Here is a 15,180-nt window from a genome sequence, read left to right as displayed (position 1 = left end):
ATTTTGCGAGGCGTGTGGACCCGGCAGTGACAAGGGCGGATGTCAGGCAGATCATCAAGCACTGTGAGGCATGCCAGTCTATCGATCCTGCACCTGAGCAATGGCAGAAGGGGCGATTGAAGGTTGAGCATGTGTGACAACGAGTAGCGATGGATATTACCCATTACAGTGGTAAGCCCTTTCTAACCCTTATCGACTGTGGACCCACTCGTTTTGCGGTGTGGCGGCAAATGACCAGGCAGGACTCAGCGAATGTTGTCATCCCTCTTTTCTGAGCGAGTTGCGAGGTGCGCCGGAAGAGATATTGACGGACAACGATGCTGCTTTTTGTAGCCACCTAGTTCGGCAGTTGTTGAATGAGTGGGGTGTCCGACTGCGATGTGCTCATGTGCCATCAGGGAATGGCATTGCTGAGAGGAGCCATCGCAGCATCAAGAGAATTGCTGCAGAAAGCAATGCACCATTACAGAGGCCACGTATTGGTATAACATCACACCAAAGGATGGGAAGACACTAACAACAGCACCGGCCAATGCCATACACAAATACCGTGTTAGGATAAAGGGCATTGACACTGTCCAGCCAATCGACGAGGAGAATCATGACAAATACAAGGTAGGGGATCCAGTTTGGGTAAGACCCCCTGGAAACCGGTGCACCACCAAGTTCAAGCGAGGATGAATATCTGGAGTGGTCAGCCAGCAGTCGGTCCTTGTTGATGGAACCCCTAGCCATGTGCGCGATCTTCGTCCAGCTAGTGAAGTACATCCCACAACTACAGAGAGCGATGAATCATCAGATGATGAGCTGCTGATGAGTGAGGTCACCGAGCATGAGAGTAGTAGTTGTAGTTCGTCTGATCAGGCAGGATCAGAACCAGAACCACACCCAGAACCAGAACCAAAACCTGAATCCGAGATTGTAAATACCACCCTTCGCAGCGACCTAAGAGGCCACCCCCGGAGTGCACTCTATGTGATCATCAGATCAGGGGGGAGTGTAGTACTTACCAACAAAACAAACGCCCATGTGTTTGTGCCTTGTATAGGCATGCGCGACAACAAAACTTGGGTTTTTATAAGCGGAAGTCTCGAGGTTGTCAGGAATCTCCGGGCGCATGCGCAAGAGGAGGGATTGAGAGAGTGGTATGAAAGGCAGGTCAAGTGAGAAAGTTGTTGTTGTTGTCATTGGACGTTACAGTGACGCGTGCGTTAGCAGTTGATTAAGAAGTTGTTTTTTTTGTGTCAAGTCGCGCACCTTGGTGAAGGTGAAGGTCATATAAGTCGTGCACCTCGGTGAAGGTGAAGGTCATAGGATTCAGCAATAAAAAAAAATTATTGGGTCACATTACGTGTCATTAAGAATAAAAAAGATAACAGTTTTTAAATATATTTAAAGAAGACGGAAAAAAAAGGTAGAGGGATTAAGGTTTGTATAGAAATAGAAATAGAAGAAACATACGAAGAAAAAAGAAAGAAAGAAAAAGATGGGAAGAGAAAGAAAAAAGAGAAGGGGAAAGTGTAAGTAAAAACAACATCAATTAAAACATATATGCATAGATATAAAAAACTACTGATAATAAAACTACATAAAATAAAACTAGAAAAATCACAAAGCAGTCAGATTTAAAAATTACCTTTATAATAACTATTAGACTTTTTTTTATAAAAAAAAAAAAAATAAAATAAAATAAAAATACAGAATAAAAATAAAGAATAAGAAAATAAAAATAAAAATAAAAATATAGGCTTATCAAAAAATATATATCAGGCGGTTGGGTTTCAATTCTGGCCTGAGGTAGTTGTCTGTCTAGCCGCACTGATCAGCTGTGAAACAGCGAAACAGTACTGTATGTGGATGACTATAATGCTCTTCATCTTAAGTTGAGCATATTGAGAAGTGATACACGAATTACCATTAGCGTATAAAGCGATGCTCTTTGTGTAAACAAATCGAGCGGAGGTATTTCGGACGATGTGAAAACATCGTTAAACTCATAACTCACTCAGTAGCCGCCGATAGCGTAGTGGTTAGGAGCCTTGACTGTCGTACAGGCGGTCGGGTTTCAATCCTGGCTTGAGGTAGTTGCCTGTCTAGCCGCATGGCGAAATAATACTGCATAAGAATTGCTTGATATACAAGATAGAGCAAATGCCTACACATATATATATATATATATATATATATATATATATATATATATATATATATATATTACATTGTGATGTGGATTACTCAAAATAAAGTTTGGATCATTTTACAAAAATGCTATCAAAGACATTCACTTCGATTTTACCATGCAATTTAGATGTTAACTTTTATATATTTTTCATTAACTTCCCTTACTCTATGACATTTAAATACTTAAAAACTTTTAATTGTTATTTTCCATGTCTAACTGACCTTAGCAAATAAGGTGTAAACCATTAAAATTATTTGCTAATATTTTCTCCTCTGAAGAGATGGTAGACATCGAAATCCTATAGGATAAGGAGTTATAATATTTCAAATGTATTCTTTGTCTTACATAGAATAATAAAAATCATTTGATTTGAAATTCAAACATTTCACCCACACACGTGTGTGTGTGTGTGTGTGTGATTACTTCATTTAATCACATAAATTAATATACAAAGATATAATTTTATGCGTAAATTTTTCAGTATTTACTTCAACAGTTCTCAATACATAGGTAGAGCTAGGTAGTAAGTTATGAAAATATATGTGGCAATTAAGCTACACAGAATATTTCGCGTTTCATTCTCGTGAGAATTTGTCACGCTTATTATGCATATGCATTAAGCCTGACGAATTCACACGAGAATGAAACGCGAAATATTCTGTGTAGCTTAATTGCCATATATATTTTCATAACTTGCTATATATATATATATATATATATATGTGTGTGTGTGTGTGTGTGTGTGTGTTTCATCTGCAAACAACCTGGTTCATTGCGTCACGGTTCTTCAGTTGAATTAGGACAGGCCAGAGCTTTAAGTTATGATTCAAAACCCGATGTGCTATCGATTCTTCGTTTAGAGGAAAAGGAAATCTATAATGCTTACATATTCGCATTATTGACTACTTAGAACATTGTATTCTTTTACGGTGACCTATGCTTTCATGCTAAGTAGGATAAGCCAGTGATTTTTATTACCAGAGAGCTCTGAGTTTTCTTTATTCCTTAATTTAAAATGAAATAACAACATTGATTAAAATAAGAGATGCCTACAGATGACTAATCTCTTCAGGTAAAAAATGAGGTACGAAAAAAATAAACATAAATATATACATTCTGGATCTGACCGCTATCAATATTATCTAAGAAAATAAATGCAGATTAATTTATTTAAAAATAAACACAAAGACGTTAGTAAAAATATAATTTTCAAAGTTTTTTTTTTAAATAGAAATAGGTTCAGAATTCATGTGTAATAATAAATTACAAAGACGCTTGTAAAAATATAGTTTTGAAAGTGTTTTTAATCAAAATTTGAAAGAACCCCCCCCCAAGATGCTAGTCTTCAGAAATACTTTTTTTTTTTTTATATTCAATTTTCACCCCAAACAAGGCATAGTGCCACTTTGAAGCAGGGGGCTACTATCAGGGACTTAATTAGCGGGGTCATTATGAAGGGGGATGAGTAGAAAGATGTTTGTTAACATTACACTTGAACTTCTGCATATCATTGCAGTTGGGAAAGCAGAATCCCAGAAGGGAGTTCCAAAGACCCGCAGTTCTGGGGAAGAAACTATTGGAGTAAAAGGCTTTCTTGCACCTAGGGATCTCTACTGTAAAAGGATGAGACTTAGTAGCTTGTCGAGTTTGACGGGGGTAGTTACGTCGGGGAGGTACAAGTGTTTGCAGTTCGTCAGAGCATTCACCATTGAAGTATTTGTAGAACAGGCAGAGGGATGCAACATCTCGTCGATGGGACAGAGGCTGAAGCCTAGATGATAGTTCAGGACCTATCAGGTTGGCGACTCTCTTTTGAACCCTGTCCAGGAGCGAGAGACAAGAAGCAGATGCACCAGCCCAGATGTGACAACAGTACTCCATACATGGGCGAATGGTTGCCTTATAGAGGTATAGGATACTGTCAGGCGTAAGTAGTTTTCTAGCACGGTAGAGAGAGCCAACCTTCCTTGCAGCAGCCTTGGCAATGCTCTCAATGTATCTATTCCAGTTCATATTCCCTGTAAACGTTAGGCCGAGGAGTTTAAAAGAAGTACTTTCAGGTAATGTGTTCTTGGCCATTGCTATTAGTGGCAGAGAAGGTTTCTTGTAGTTATTGAAGGAAACAAGCTTAGTCTTAGCAGCATTGAATGAGACCAACCATTTTTGTCCCCATTCCACTACGGATTGGAGGTCATCCTCTAGCGTTTCTGCCATTTCCTTGGATATGTGTTTATTTGTTTTCCCCTCATATCTGTTATAGAGAGTGGTGTCATCGGCAAATATACCCATCTCCGAAACAATTTTATCAGGGAGGTCGTTTATGAATATCAGGAATAATAGAGGTCCAAGGATAGACCCCTGAGGTACTCCCGCATTTATGTCGTATTGTTTGGATGTACGACCGTCGAGGACAACTTTGATTTTTCTATTACTTAAGAAGGATTTAATTACATTAGAAGCAATCCCTGGAAGACCAAGCTGTAACGAAATACAAATAGCAGCCATAAAGGGAACAGCATCTATTCTTAAAAGAGCCGTCGGATATAAATTTGAATCATAACAGCATCAACTGTTAGCTCCAGGAGGGAGCCCCTTGATATCTTAAAACTTACTGAAGTTAAATAAAAAAAAAAGTAAAAATATAAGGTTTAAAGTAGATGCAAAAATATGTATTAAAAATGATGTAAGTACAAATATCAGTTTCCAAATTTGTTATTAGAAATAGAAGCAAAGGTTCACGTATTAAAAACCAGGACATAAGAAAAATACCTATTTAAAAATGTTTTAATAGAAACAGCTACAAAATTTTACGTGTAAAAACACGAAAATGTAACTTGAAATATCATTTTCAAGGATTTTAAATAGAAATAGATGCAAACTATTATGTGTAAAAATATCACTAAAATTCCCATTTTTAAAATATTTAAAAAATAGTTAAAAAGTCTATATGTAAAAATCACAGTTAGTAAAATATAATTTTCTAAGTTTTCAATAGAAATAAAAGCAAATTTTTTATATGAAAAAAAAAAAAACAGAAAGTTGGTAAAAATATAAGTTTCAAAGTTTTTAAAAGGAATATATTCAAAATTTCATGTGTAAAACTGAAACACAAAGATCTTCGTACAAATATAATTTTCAAAGTTCTTTTAATAAACATAGATGCAAAATTTCACGTATTTAAAATAAATTACATTAGGAAAAATATCAGTTTCAAAGTATTTTAATAGGAATTGTTAAATTCCAATTATTATAATAAAATAAATGCAAAATCTTTTGTGTGAAAAACAAAAAACACAAAGATGTTTTAAAAATTAGATGCACAATTTTAAGTAGTAATAAAAATATCAAATATACAAAATTCCAGGTGTAAAAAGAAAACCTTAAAAAAATGATTATTTATAGAAATAATGTATAAAAAACAAAGGCGTTTGTAAAATATTAATTTCAAAGTATTTTAATAGAAATAAATAAAAAAATTCATGTGTAAAAACAAAGCACAAAGACCTTTATAAGAACATAATATTCAATTTTTTAATTGTCATGTGTAAAAAACAAAGATATCGATGTCAAATGGTTTTAATGGAAATAGATGAAAACTTTCATGTGTAAAACTAAAAAATACAAAAACGTTAGTAAATATATTATTTTCAATTTTTTTATAGAAATATATGCAAAATTTCATGTATTACAAAACAGATACTTAGTAAAAATATCAGTTTCAGCGTATTTTAGAAAAAAACATTTAATGTGTTAAAAGCAAAAGCCTATAAATATCAGTTTCAAAGTTTTTAATAGAATTAGATGCAAAATTTTATGTGTAACAAAAACAAAGACATTATAAAAATATAATTTTCAGAGTGTAAAATGACGTAAAACAAAACACAAAGACGTTCGTAAAATATCGATGACAAAATTGTTTTAATTAAAAATAGATGAAAAATTTTATTTGTAAAAAAGAAAACAATAATGTTAGAAATGTTTTAAAAAATTATTTAAAAGAAATAGATCAAAATTCCATGCATTAAAAAGACGTTAGTACAAATATAATTTTCAATTTTTATGCGTAAAAACAAGAAGACGTTAGTAAAATATCATTTTCAAAGTTTTCTAACAGAAACAGTAGCATATTCTTACGTAGAAAAAAGAAAAAAACTATGAAGTAAGTAAAAATATTGCTAAACTTCATATGAAAAACACAAAGACGTTAGTAAAAATATCATTTTGAATGCTTTAATAGAAAAAATGCCAAACTTCATATGAAAAACACAAAGACGTTAGTAAAAATATCATTTTGAATGCTTTAATAGAAAAAATGCCAAACTTCATATGAAAAAAACAAAGACGTTAGTAAAAATATCATTTTGAATGCTTTAATAGAAAAAATGCCAAACTTCATATGAAAAACACAAAGACGTTAGTAAAAATATCATTTTGAATGCTTTAATAGAAAAAATGCCAAACTTCATATGAAAAACACAAAGACGTTAGTAAAAATATCATTTTGAATGCTTTAATAGAAAAAATGCCAAACTTCATATGAAAAACACAAAGACGTTAGTAAAAATATCATTTTGAATGCTTTAATAGAAAAAATGCCAAACTTCATATGAAAAACACAAAGACGTTAGTAAAAATATCATTTTGAATGCTTTAATAGAAAAAATGCCAAACTTCATATGAAAAACACAAAGACGTTAGTAAAAATATCATTTTGAATGCTTTAATAGAAAAAATGCCAAACTTCATATGAAAAACACCAAGACGTTAGTAAAAATACCATTTTGAATGCTTTAATAGAAAAAATGCCAAACTTCATATGAAAAACACAAAGACGTTAGTAAAAATATCATTTTGAATGTTTTAATAGAAAAAATGCTAAACTTCATATGAAAAACACAAAGACGTTAGTAAAAATATCATTTTGAATGCTTTAATAGAAAAAATGCCAAACTTCATATGAAAAACACCAAGACGTTAGTAAAAATACCATTTTGAATGCTTTAATAGAAAAAATGCCAAACTTCATATGAAAAACACAAAGACGTTAGTAAAAATATCATTTTGAATGTTTTAATAGAAAAAATGCCAAACTTCATATGAAAAACACAAAGACGTTAGTAAAAATATCATTTTGAATGCTTTAATAGAAAAAATGCCAAACTTCATATGAAAAAAACAAAGACGTTAGTAAAATATCATTTTGAATGCTTTAATAGAAAAAATGCCAAACTTCATATGAAAAACACAAAGACGTTAGTGAAATATCATTTTGAATGCTTTAATAGAAAAAATGCCAAACTTCATATGAAAAAAACAAAGACGTTAGTAAAAATATCATTTTGAATGCTTTAATAGAAAAAATGCCAAACTTCATATGAAAAAAACAAAGACGTTAGTAAAATATCATTTTGAATGCTTTAATAGAAAAAATGCCAAACTTCATATGAAAAACACAAAGACGTTAGTAAAAATATCATTTTGAATGCTTTAATAGAAAAAATGCCAAACTTCATATGAAAAACACAAAGACGTTAGTAAAATATCATTTTGAATGTTTTAATAGAAAAAATGCCAAACTTCATATGAAAAACACAAAGACGTTAGTAAAAATATCATTTTGAATGCTTTAATAGAAAAAATGCCAAACTTCATATGAAAAACACAAAGACGTTAGTAAAAATATCATTTTGAATGCTTTAATAGAAAAAATGCCAAACTTCATATGAAAAAAACAAAGACGTTAGTAAAAATATCATTTTGAATGCTTTAATAGAAAAAATGCCAAACTTCATATGAAAAACACAAAGACGTTAGTAAAAATATCATTTTGAATGCTTTAATAGAAAAAATGCCAAACTTCATATGAAAAACACAAAGACGTTAGTAAAAATATCATTTTGAATGCTTTAATAGAAAAAATGCCAAACTTCATATGAAAAACACAAAGACGTTAGTAAAAATATCATTTTGAATGCTTTAATAGAAAAAATGCCAAACTTCATATGAAAAACACAAAGACGTTAGTAAAAATATCATTTTGAATGCTTTAATAGAAAAAATGCCAAACTTCATATGAAAAACACAAAGACGTTAGTAAAAATATCATTTTGAATGCTTTAATAGAAAAAATGCCAAACTTCATATGAAAAACACAAAGACGTTAGTAAAAATACCATTTTGAATGCTTTAATAGAAAAAATGCCAAACTTCATATGAAAAACACAAAGACGTTAGTAAAAATATCATTTTGAATGTTTTAATAGAAAAAATGCTAAACTTCATATGAAAAACACAAAGACGTTAGTAAAAATATCATTTTGAATGCTTTAATAGAAAAAATGCCAAACTTCATATGAAAAACACCAAGACGTTAGTAAAAATACCATTTTGAATGCTTTAATAGAAAAAATGCCAAACTTCATATGAAAAACACAAAGACGTTAGTAAAAATATCATTTTGAATGTTTTAATAGAAAAAATGCCAAACTTCATATGAAAAACACAAAGACGTTAGTAAAAATATCATTTTGAATGCTTTAATAGAAAAAATGCCAAACTTCATATGAAAAAAACAAAGACGTTAGTAAAATATCATTTTGAATGCTTTAATAGAAAAAATGCCAAACTTCATATGAAAAACACAAAGACGTTAGTAAAATATCATTTTGAATGCTTTAATAGAAAAAATGCCAAACTTCATATGAAAAAAACAAAGACGTTAGTAAAAATATCATTTTGAATGCTTTAATAGAAAAAATGCCAAACTTCATATGAAAAAAACAAAGACGTTAGTAAAATATCATTTTGAATGCTTTAATAGAAAAAATGCCAAACTTCATATGAAAAACACAAAGACGTTAGTAAAAATATCATTTTGAATGCTTTAATAGAAAAAATGCCAAACTTCATATGAAAAACACAAAGACGTTAGTAAAATATCATTTTGAATGCTTTAATAGAAAAAATGCCAAACTTCATATGAAAAACACAAAGACGTTAGTAAAAATATCATTTTGAATGCTTTAATAGAAAAAATGCCAAACTTCATATGAAAAACACAAAGACGTTAGTAAAAATATCATTTTGAATGCTTTAATAGAAAAAATGCCAAACTTCATATGAAAAAAACAAAGACGTTAGTAAAAATATCATTTTGAATGCTTTAATAGAAAAAATGCCAAACTTCATATGAAAAACACAAAGACGTTAGTAAAAATATCATTTTGAATGCTTTAATAGAAAAAATGCCAAACTTCATATGAAAAACACAAAGACGTTAGTAAAAATATCATTTTGAATGCTTTAATAGAAAAAATGCCAAACTTCATATGAAAAACACAAAGACGTTAGTAAAAATATCATTTTGAATGCTTTAATAGAAAAAATGCCAAACTTCATATGAAAAACACAAAGACGTTAGTAAAAATATCATTTTGAATGCTTTAATAGAAAAAATGCCAAACTTCATATGAAAAACACAAAGACGTTAGTAAACATACCATTTTGAATGCTTTAATAGAAAAAATGCCAAACTTCATATGAAAAACACAAAGACGTTAGTAAAAATATCATTTTGAATGCTTTAATAGAAAAAATGCCAAACTTCATATGAAAAACACAAAGACGTTAGTAAAAATATCATTTTGAATGCTTTAATAGAAAAAATGCCAAACTTCATATGAAAAACACAAAGACGTTAGTAAAAATATCATTTTGAATGCTTTAATAGAAAAAATGCCAAACTTCATATGAAAAAAACAAAGACGTTAGATAAAATATCATTTTGAATGCTTTAATAGAAAAAATGCCAAACTTCATATGAAAAAAACAAAGACGTTAGTAAAAATATCATTTTGAATGCTTTAATAGAAAAAATGCCAAACTTCATATGAAAAACACAAAGACGTTAGTAAAAATATCATTTTGAATGCTTTAATAGAAAAAATGCCAAACTTCATATGAAAAACACAAAGACGTTAGTAAAAAATACCATTTTGAATGCTTTAATAGAAAAAATGCCAAACTTCATATGAAAAACACAAAGACGTTAGTAAAAATATCATTTTGAATGTTTTAATAGAAAAAATGCCAAACTTCATATGAAAAACACAAAGACGTTAGTAAAAATATCATTTTGAATGCTTTAATAGAAAAAATGCCAAACTTCATATGAAAAACACAAAGACGTTAGTAAAAATATCATTTTGAATGTTTTAATAGAAAAAATGCCAAATTTCATATGAAAAACACAAAGACGTTAGTAAAAATATCATTTTGAATGCTTTAATAGAAAAAATGCCAAACTTCATATGAAAAACACAAAGACCTTAGTAAAAATACCATTTTGAATGCTTTAATAGAAAAAATGCCAAACTTCATATGAAAAACACAAAGACGTTAGTAAAAATACCATTTTGAATGCTTTAATAGAAAAAATGCCAAACTTCATATGAAAAACACAAAGACGTTAGTAAAAATATCATTATGAATGTTTTAATAGAAAAAATGCCAAACTTCATATGAAAAACACAAAGACGTTAGTAAAAATACCATTTTGAATGTTTTAATAGAAAAATTGCCAAACTTCATATGAAAAACACAAAGACGTTAGTAAAAATATCATTTTGAATGCTTTAATAGAAAAAATGCCAAACTTCATATGAAAAAAACAAAGACGTTAGTAAAAATACCATTTTGAATGCTTTAATAGAAAAAATGCCAAACTTCATATGAAAAACACAAAGACGTTAGTAAAATATCATTTTGAATGCTTTAATAGAAAAAATGCCAAACTTCATATGAAAAACACAAAGACGTTAGTAAAAATATCATTTTGAATGCTTTAATAGAAAAAATGCCAAACTTCATATGAAAAACACAAAGACGTTAGTAAAAATATCATTTTGAATGCTTTAATAGAAAAAATGCCAAACTTCATATGAAAAACACAAAGACGTTAGTAAAAATACCATTTTGAATGCTTTAATAGAAAAAATGCCAAACTTCATATGAAAAACACAAAGACGTTAGTAAAAATACAATTTTGAATGCTTTAATAGAAAAAATGCCAAACTTCATATGAAAAAAACACAGACGTAAGTAAAAATATCATTTTGAATGCTTTAATAGAAAAAATGCCAAACTTCATATGAAAAACACAAAGACGTTAGTAAAAATACCATTTTGAATGCTTTAATAGAAAAAATGCCAAATTCATATGAAAAAAACACAGACGTTAGTAAAAATATCATTTTGAATGCTTGAATAGAAAAAATGCCAAACTTCATATGAAAAACACAAAGACGTTAGTAAAAATATCATTTTGAATGCTTTAATAGAAAAAATGCCAAACTTCATATGAAAAAAACAAAGACGTTAGTAAAATATCATTTTGAATGCTTTAATAGAAAAAATGCCAAACTTCATATGAAAAACACAAAGACGTTAGTAAAAATATCATTTTGAATGCTTTAATAGAAAAAATGCCAAACTTCATATGAAAAACACAAAGACGTTAGTAAAATATCATTTTGAATGCTTTAATAGAAAAAATGCCAAACTTCATATGAAAAACACAAAGACGTTAGTAAAAATATCATTTTGAATGCTTTAATAGAAAAAATGCCAAACTTCATATGAAAAACACAAAGACGTTAGTAAAAATATCATTTTGAATGCTTTAATAGAAAAAATGCCAAACTTCATATGAAAAAAACAAAGACGTTAGTAAAAATATCATTTTGAATGCTTTAATAGAAAAAATGCCAAACTTCATATGAAAAACACAAAGACGTTAGTAAAAATATCATTTTGAATGCTTTAATAGAAAAAATGCCAAACTTCATATGAAAAACACAAAGACGTTAGTAAAAATATCATTTTGAATGCTTTAATAGAAAAAATGCCAAACTTCATATGAAAAACACAAAGACGTTAGTAAAAATATCATTTTGAATGCTTTAATAGAAAAAATGCCAAACTTCATATGAAAAACACAAAGACGTTAGTAAAAATATCATTTTGAATGCTTTAATAGAAAAAATGCCAAACTTCATATGAAAAACACAAAGACGTTAGTAAACATACCATTTTGAATGCTTTAATAGAAAAAATGCCAAACTTCATATGAAAAACACAAAGACGTTAGTAAAAATATCATTTTGAATGCTTTAATAGAAAAAATGCCAAACTTCATATGAAAAACACAAAGACGTTAGTAAAAATATCATTTTGAATGCTTTAATAGAAAAAATGCCAAACTTCATATGAAAAACACAAAGACGTTAGTAAAAATATCATTTTGAATGCTTTAATAGAAAAAATGCCAAACTTCATATGAAAAAAACAAAGACGTTAGATAAAATATCATTTTGAATGCTTTAATAGAAAAAATGCCAAACTTCATATGAAAAAAACAAAGACGTTAGTAAAAATATCATTTTGAATGCTTTAATAGAAAAAATGCCAAACTTCATATGAAAAACACAAAGACGTTAGTAAAAATATCATTTTGAATGCTTTAATAGAAAAAATGCCAAACTTCATATGAAAAACACAAAGACGTTAGTAAAAAATACCATTTTGAATGCTTTAATAGAAAAAATGCCAAACTTCATATGAAAAACACAAAGACGTTAGTAAAAATATCATTTTGAATGTTTTAATAGAAAAAATGCCAAACTTCATATGAAAAACACAAAGACGTTAGTAAAAATATCATTTTGAATGCTTTAATAGAAAAAATGCCAAACTTCATATGAAAAACACAAAGACGTTAGTAAAAATATCATTTTGAATGTTTTAATAGAAAAAATGCCAAATTTCATATGAAAAACACAAAGACGTTAGTAAAAATATCATTTTGAATGCTTTAATAGAAAAAATGCCAAACTTCATATGAAAAACACAAAGACCTTAGTAAAAATACCATTTTGAATGCTTTAATAGAAAAAATGCCAAACTTCATATGAAAAACACAAAGACGTTAGTAAAAATACCATTTTGAATGCTTTAATAGAAAAAATGCCAAACTTCATATGAAAAACACAAAGACGTTAGTAAAAATATCATTATGAATGTTTTAATAGAAAAAATGCCAAACTTCATATGAAAAACACAAAGACGTTAGTAAAAATACCATTTTGAATGTTTTAATAGAAAAATTGCCAAACTTCATATGAAAAACACAAAGACGTTAGTAAAAATATCATTTTGAATGCTTTAATAGAAAAAATGCCAAACTTCATATGAAAAAAACAAAGACGTTAGTAAAAATACCATTTTGAATGCTTTAATAGAAAAAATGCCAAACTTCATATGAAAAACACAAAGACGTTAGTAAAATATCATTTTGAATGCTTTAATAGAAAAAATGCCAAACTTCATATGAAAAACACAAAGACGTTAGTAAAAATATCATTTTGAATGCTTTAATAGAAAAAATGCCAAACTTCATATGAAAAACACAAAGACGTTAGTAAAAATATCATTTTGAATGCTTTAATAGAAAAAATGCCAAACTTCATATGAAAAACACAAAGACGTTAGTAAAAATACCATTTTGAATGCTTTAATAGAAAAAATGCCAAACTTCATATGAAAAACACAAAGACGTTAGTAAAAATACAATTTTGAATGCTTTAATAGAAAAAATGCCAAACTTCATATGAAAAAAACACAGACGTAAGTAAAAATATCATTTTGAATGCTTTAATAGAAAAAATGCCAAACTTCATATGAAAAACACAAAGACGTTAGTAAAAATACCATTTTGAATGCTTTAATAGAAAAAATGCCAAATTCATATGAAAAAAACACAGACGTTAGTAAAAATATCATTTTGAATGCTTGAATAGAAAAAATGCCAAACTTCATATGAAAAACACAAAGACGTTAGTAAAAAACCATTTTGAATGCTTTAATAGAAAACATGCCAAACTTCATATGAAAAACACAAAGACGTTAGTAAAAATACCATTTTTAATGCTTTAATAGAAAAAATGCCAAACTTCATATGAAAAAAACACAGACGTTAGTAAAAATATCATTTTGAATGCTTTAATAGAAAAAATGCCAAACTTCATATGAAAAACACAAAGACGTTAGTAAAAATATCATTTTGAATGCTTTAATAGAAAAAATGCCAAACTTCATATGAAAAAAACAAAGACGTTAGTAAAAATATCATTTTGAATGCTTTAATAGAAAAAATGCAAAACTTGATATGAAAAACACAAAGACGTTAGTAAAAATACCATTTTGAATGCTTTAATAGAAAAAATGCCAAACTTCATATGAACAACACAAAGACGTTAGTAAAAATACCATTTTGAATGCTTTAATAGAAAAAATGCCAAACTTCATATGAAAAACACAAAGACGTTAGTAAAAATATCATTTTGAATGCTTTAATAGAAAAAATGCCAAACTTCATATGAAAAAAACAAAGACGTTAGTAAAAATATCATTTTGAATGCTTTAATAGAAAAAATGCCAAACTTCATACGAAAAAAACAAAGACGTCAGTAAAAATATCATTTTGAATGTTTTAATAGAAAAAATGCCAAACTTCATATGAAAAACACAAAGACGTTAGTAAAAATATCATTTTGAATGCTTTAATAGAAAAAATGCCAAACTTCATATGAAAAACACAAAGACGTTAGTAAAAATACCATTTTGAATGCTTTAATAGAAAAAATGCCAAACTTCATATGAAAAACACAAAGACGTTAGTAAAAATATCATTTTGAATGCTTTAATAGAAAAAATGCCAAACTTCATATGAAAAACACAAAGACGTTAGTAAAAATATCCTTTTGAATGCTTTAATAGAAAAAATGCCAAACTTCATATGAAAAACACAAAGACGTTAGTAAAAATATCATTTTGAATGTTTTAATAGAGAAAATGCCAAACTTCATATGAAAAACACAAAGACGTTAGTAAAAATATCATTTTGAATGCTTTAATAGAAAAAATGCCAAACTTCATATGAA

Source organism: Euprymna scolopes, chromosome 21 (genome assembly GCF_053919585.1).
Source record: "Euprymna scolopes isolate OS-2025 chromosome 21, ASM5391958v1, whole genome shotgun sequence".
Taxonomy (NCBI): Eukaryota; Metazoa; Mollusca; class Cephalopoda; order Sepiida; family Sepiolidae; genus Euprymna; species Euprymna scolopes.
Note: the sequence above shows the minus strand (reverse complement) of the source record.